We start from the raw sequence: 6,845 nt of genomic DNA, 5'->3' as shown, positions 1-6,845 counted from the left end.
TCACAAAAGGGAAGATAAAGGTAGAGGTTTTAAAGCTAATAATAACTTTTCTCTCATTGAAACCCCAGGGTTACTGGGAAGGTTTTCTTTCAGCAGTGATTATGAAGGCCTCATAGAGCTGGCCTATGGAGCCTTGAGAGGCTGTGGCTCTTTTTGAGTCAGAATATGTTACCCACAGCTAAAGTAAGCCTCTTTGTCAGCAGGCTGGAAGATGAGAAATGGGAGACATACTGTATTTTATAAAGTTTTATATTGAAAAGGATCCATGATATTATCATGGTCAGCTTAACCCATGCCCTGTGCAGTCAGGCGGAAATCATTGCGGAAGGTTAAGTTGTTAATGAGGATAAGGAGAGGAGTGTTGTTTGTATTAAGGCTGCATAAAGCCTATCAGTTCTACCCAAACAGAAGGAATTGTATCTGAAAATATTAATTCTGGGTAGTACCTGATACCTTGTGAAGGGAACGGATCCGTGAATCAAGTAACCTGTTTCCTCTTGAGACCTCTTTGTATTCTCCGATTGGTTTTGGAGGTTTGGAAACCTCTCTGGATCTCTGATCCTGGATCCATCCCCAAGCCTGACAGGATCCTCATAGGCAATGACCCAAATCCTCTTTGTTTCACTTGCTGGCATTATACCATTTGCATAAATCTACTTGCCGTATTGCCACAAGTATAGCCATTTGCTGCTGTGCATTGAGTTGCGCTCGTGGCAGTCCATCAAAAAAACTTATGACAATTGCATTAGACCAGCATACAAAAGACAATCATGTTATTGTACCACATAGACTGAAAGGCAAGTCAGACCATTTGGTTCTGCCCTTTCCTTGAATTGTTTTTAATGCTACCTGGCCTGTCTGCTGCTGTCCCACTGGACTCAGAGAAGAGATGAGAGGAAATGCCTCCATATTCTAGTAGTTTTGCTTGGGAGAACTTGGATTGCATTTTTATTTCCTTTCTCGTTTTTCTTTTGGGAGAGGGGCTATGTGTGCTTTTTAATATTTTTACTCCCCTCCACACCATAAACTATTTCCCGATGAAAGTAGTACAGGAGGTAAGCAAAAATAAATATAAATAAAATTATGATGATGCCTGAATAAGTCTGATAATGATTTTTTCTTTCCCATGTAGTGTTGCCTGCTGTTGAAGTAGATTGATTCTCTTCTGCCTTGCCTCTGCTTTTGGGGAGTAATTTTAAAAGGTAATGGCTTGAGTAAGTGAGGCTGAGCATCATAAGGGTAGAGAAGAAGCAGCTGCCAGGGAAACCAAAGGGCACTGATTAGTTTTTAAGTAAATGGTGTGCTCTTAATAACACTCCCTCCCACCAATCAGGACAGCATCTGGAGGGGCGTTGTGGGGAAGGCAGAGGGAGTGATGGCATGCAAGGCGGGTGGAGCCTCCTCTGTGCATGTTCTCCTCTCCTGTGTCCCCATTTCTGATATTGCACTAGTCCCTGGACACATGGGGATGCATCAGCTGCATGCTCCTCTGTGCAAGCAAACTGAGCTGCACATGCACACGAGGCAATCAGGGATTTCTTCCCCATGTGGAGAGGTTTGGGACAGAATGGACAGGAGTAGTGTACTAAGCGGGCATGTTGAAAACTATCACTGTAACATTGGGGGTGAGACAAGCTGTGTGGGATGGGATGGTGAGAAGTGTTGTGAGGACAAACCCCTTCTCTTTTTTCCCAGTAGTGCATCTGTTTTCAGTGAATGAGTTTGGAAGTGAATGGTGAATGTGGGCAATTTTGGGGCGTCGTTTGTCGTTCAGTCGTGTCCGACTCTTTGTGACCCCATGGACCAGAGCACGCCAGGCCCTCAAGTCTTCCACTGCCTCCCGGAGTTGTGTCAATTTCATGTTCGTATCTTCAATGACACTGTCCAACCATCTCATTCTCTGTCATCCCCTTCTCCTCTTGCCTTCACACTTTCCCAACATCAAGGTCTTTTCCAGGGAGTCTTCTCTTCTCATGAGATGGCCAAAGTATTGGAGCCTCAGCTTCAGGATCTGTCCTTCCAGTGAGCACTCAGGGTTGATTTCCTTCAGAACGGATAGGTTTGATCTCCTTGCAGTCCAGGGGACTCTCAAGAGTCTCCTCCAGCACCACAATTCAAAAGCATCAGTTCTTCAGTGGTCAGTCTTCTTTATGGCCCAGCTCTCGCTTCCATACATCACTACAAGAAAAACCATAGCTTTGGCTATTCGGACTTTTGTTGGCAAGGTGATGTCTCTGCTTTTTAAGATGCTGTCAAGGTTTGTCATCGCTTTCCTCCCAACAAGCAGGCGTCTTTTAATTTCATGGCTGCTGTCTCCATCTGCAGTGATCATGGAGCCCAAGAAAGTAAAATCTGTCACTGCCTCCATATCTTCCCCTTCTATTTCCCAGGAGGTCATGGGACCAGTGGCCATGATCTTAGTTCTTTTGATGTTGAGTTTCAGGCCGTTTTTGCACTCTCCTCTTTCACCCTCATTACAAGGTTAATTCCTCCTCACTTTCTGCCATCAGAGTGGTATCATCTGCATATCAGAGGTTGTTGATATTTCTTCCGGCAATCTTAATTCCGGCTTGGGTTTCTTCCAGTCCAGCCTTTCGCATGATGTATTCTGCATATAATTTAAATAAGCCCGGGGACAATATACAGCCTTGTCGTACTCATTTCCCAATTTTGAACCAATCAGTTGTTCCATATCCAGTTCTGTTGTTTCCTGTCCCACATATAGGTTTCTCAGGAGATAGATAAGGTGGTCAGGCACTCCCATTTCTTTAAGGACTTGCCATAGTTGTCTGTGGACCACACAGTCAAAGGCTTTTGCATAGTCAATGAAGCAGAAGTAGATATTTTTCTGGAACTCTCTGGCTTTCTCCATAATCCAGCACATGTTAGCAATTTGGTCTCTAGTTCCTCTGCCCCTTCGGAATTCAGCTTTCACTTGAGGGAGTTCTCGGTCCACGTACTGCTGAAGCCTACCTTGGAGGATTTTGAGCATAACCTTGCTAGCGTGTGAAATGAGTGCAATTGTACGGTAGTTGGAGCATTCTTTGGCACTGCCCTTCTTTAGGACTGGGGTGTAGACTGATTTTTTCCAGTCCTCTGGCCACTGTTGAGTTTTCCAAACTTGCTGGCATACTGAATGTAGCACCTTAACAGCATCATCTTTTAAGATTTTGAATAGTTCAACTGGAATGCCATCACCTCCACTGGCCTTGTTGTTAGCCAGGCTTTCTAAGGCCCACTTGACTTCACACTCCAGGATGTCTGGCTGAAGGTCAGCAACTACATTGTCTGGGTTGTCCGGGATATCCAAATCTTTCTGATATAATTCCTCTGTGTATTCTTGCCACCTCTTCTTGATGTCTTCTGCTTCTGTTAGGCCCCTTCCATTTTTGTCCTTTATCATGTCCATCTTTGCATAAAATGTTCCTCTAATATCTCCAATTATCCTGAACAGATCTCTTTCCTTTTCTATTATTTTCCTCTATTTCTTTGCATTGTTCATTTAAGAAGGCCCTCTTGTCTCTCCTTGCTATTCTTTGGAAGTCTACATTCCATTTGCTGTAACTTTTCCTGTCTCCCTTGCATTTTATTTCCCTTCTCTTCTCTGCTATTTGTAAGGCCTCGTTGGACAGCCACTTTGCTTTCTTGCATTTCCTTTTCTTTGGGATGGTTTTTGTTGCTGCCTCCTGTACAATATTACGAGCCTCTATCCAAAGTTCTTCAGGCACTCTGTCCACCAAATCTAGTTCCTTAAATCTTTTCTTCACTTCCACTGTGTATTCATAAGGGATTTGGTTTAGATTATACCTGAGGAGCCCAGTGGTTTTTCCTACTCTCTTCAGTTTAAGCTTGAATTTTGCTATGAGAAGCTGATGATCAGAGCCACAATCAGCTCCAGGTCTTGTTTTTGCTGACTGTATAGAGTTTCTCCATCTTTGGCTGCAGAGAATATAATCAATCTGATTTCGATATTGTCCATCTGGTGATTTTCATGTATAGAGTCGCCTCTTGTGTTGTTGGAAAAGAGTGTTTGTGATGACCAGCTTGTTCTCTTGACAAAACTCTATTAGCCTTTGTCCTGCTTCATTTTGAACTCCAAGGCCAAACTTCCCTGTTGTTCCTTTTATTTCTTGACTCCCTACTTTAGCATTCCAGTCCCCTAGAATGAGAAGAACATCTTTCTTTGGTGTGAATTCTAGAAGGTGTTGTAAATCTTCATAAAATTGTTCAATTTCAGTCTCCTCAACAATGGTGGTTGGTGCATAAACTTGGATTATTGTGATGTTGGAAGGTCTGCCTTGGATTCGTATTGACATCATTCTATCATTTTTGAGATTATATCCCATTACAGCTTTTCCCACTCTTTTGTTGACTATGAGGGCTACTCCATTCCTTCTACGGGATTCTTGCCCACAATAGTAGATATGATAATCATCTGAGCTGAATTTGCCCATTCTTGTCCATTTTAGTTCATGGATGCCAAGGATGACGATATTTATTCTTGCCATCTCCTGTTTGACCACATCCAGCTTTCCAAGGTTCATAGATCTTACATTCCAGGTTCCTATGCAGTATTTTTCTTTGCAGCACCGGACTTTCCTTTCACTTCCTGGCACGTCCACAGCTGAGTGTCCTTTCGGCTTTGGCACAACCACTTCATTAGCTCTGGAACTACTTGTACTTGTCCTCCGCTCTTCCTCAGTAGCATGTTGGACGCCTTTCGACCTGAGGGGCCCATCTTCCAGCATCATATCTTTTAGCCTTTTGTTTCTGATTATGGGGTGTTCTTGGCAAAGATACTGGAGTGGAATTGCCATTTCCTACTCCAGGTGGATTGCATTTAGTCGGAACTCTCCACTATGACCTTTCCATCTTGGGTGGCCCTGCACAGCATAGCCCATAGATTCTCTGAGTTACTCAAGCCCCTTCGCCATGACAAGGCAGCAATCCATGAAGGGGTTTTTGGGGCAGCTCAGTGTAACTGAATACTACAGGTTAGGATGAAAAGAGTACTAGCTAAATTCTTTCTTCTCGTCAACAAGGAGTTTTCTAACCTAATGTGATTTCTCCTCTCCAGTTGGGAATGAGACAAGGAACACTACATTATCTCATCAAGGTTGGTAACATGCAGTCCTTCGTTTGACTGACCTTCCAGCAGGCCATTACTGACTTCAGACCCTGTTTCAATTGTGGTTCAGCCTCCCTTGATTCAAAATGACAGAGAGAAATGGAGTCGAATGGCCATCAGCATATGGATAGGATCTTGCTCCAGATCCCTCGGACTTCACCCAGTGGCCTCGTTGCTGGTGATCTCTCCCAGTTAAACTGCATGGAGACCAGGATGGGTCTGTAAAGGGCCCCACAGCTGAGATGAATAGAAAAAAATATGCCCCAGTGCCACTGTACAAATAACTGTACAAGAGATAACAGAATCACCATATCACCAAGACTCCAACCCGGAACAATGATCCAATGAACAATCAACAGTTATCAAAACTTATTGCTCTAAAAATATCTGTAATCCTGCTATCTCACTCCTGACTAATTCTCTTGTCTCTCTCCTAGCAAAGGGTTTAGATCAGGCATCCTTCAGTCTTGAGAGACTATGGTAACGTGCTCTGAATAGAGAGGTCTTGGAACACCATCTAGTGTGGCTGAGAAGGCCAATTCAAGAGTGACAATCCCTTCCACACTGAGGGCAAATACAATCTGTCCCCTGTCCAGATTTCTGATTTTGCTGGTTTCGGGACTGCCTCTTTGTCTCAGCCTGCTGGACAAGGGTCTCTTCAAAATGGGAGAGGCCATGCACTGCCTGCCTCCAGGATGAATGCCGTTAGGGTAACATCACAGCAATTTCAGTCACAAACCCAGGTTTAAAGAGAGACCTGAACGGATTCCAGATCGTTGCTAGAGTCATCATCCCTTTTCAGATAGTCCTGGACTGGAGTTCAGGTTAGGAGGATGATTCTGTAAACCACAACATTAGGATCTTTTTAAAAAGATGTTGAAAGTGATAGAGATTAAGGGAGGAAAAATTGTGCTTGCTTTGTTGTTAAGGCTGTAAAGCTCTCTACGCTTATCTGAGGATAACCTCCAGTGACTTTCTTCTGAATTAATGTGCACTGAACTTCATGGTTTTTCATACCCAAAATAAATACATTTAGATTACACTTTGTCGGCCACAATTTATTCTGCAATTGAAGAAGCCACTGCTGAGCCTCGGCTTCAGCAGCGTGGCTTACCTTTGCCGTCTTCCCAGAGGACGTGAGATCTCTTTCAAGTCTCGCGTGCGCAGCTTTAGAAAAGGGGGAAACAATAGGCTATGTAAGGGCTGTTGCCCCCTCTTTGCTTTCTCTTTCTTACTGCCATTGGATAAGGAAGAGACTGCGGCTCGGAACTTTAGCAATTCTTTAATTTGTATCAGGTCCTTGCAGTTTTTGGAATGGAGTGAGGGGATAGCATCGGCTTCCCCCCTTTGGTTTGGCTTTCGTTTGCATATTTGTTATTGCTTACATAATATTATATTTATATTTAATTAGTTTATTATTGGCTGGGTTGAGTGCACATTGAGAAGGGGTGTGTGACAGCGGCGCTCATGCGAGCATTATTCCCAGGGACAACCATTCCAATTACTGTTTGTAAAGAGGAAGGAATTGCGATGATCAGGCGGAAAATAAAATTTGAGAAGTAAAATTTTAAGTGAACGAATCTCAGGGATGGCAGTGGGGGTTAAGGAAGCGCACACTTAGCCATTAGGCTTTTTGAGAGCTGCGGGGCCTTTTTTCTTTGCCCCCCTTCTCCTTTCCTTGCTTCAGTACCAAGCATCTAAGGGGTGCCTGTTTGAA

The 6,845-nt window shown here is 43.7% G+C and overlaps 1 long non-coding RNA gene across 1 annotated transcript; it reads left to right on the top strand.

Moving 5' to 3' along the window:
* The first annotated feature begins 224 nt into the window (after window positions 1-224).
* LOC144589171 (uncharacterized) lies at window positions 225-6,168 on the top strand. Its single transcript, XR_013545115.1, has 2 exons — window positions 225-1,202; window positions 5,078-6,168. It is a non-coding gene; the product is annotated as an uncharacterized LOC144589171 (long non-coding RNA).
* The last annotated feature ends 677 nt before the right edge of the window (window positions 6,169-6,845 follow it).

Source organism: Pogona vitticeps, chromosome 1 (assembly GCF_051106095.1).
Source record: "Pogona vitticeps strain Pit_001003342236 chromosome 1, PviZW2.1, whole genome shotgun sequence".
Taxonomy (NCBI): domain Eukaryota; kingdom Metazoa; phylum Chordata; class Lepidosauria; order Squamata; family Agamidae; genus Pogona; species Pogona vitticeps.
This window is presented reverse-complemented; position numbering and strand designations above follow the sequence as displayed.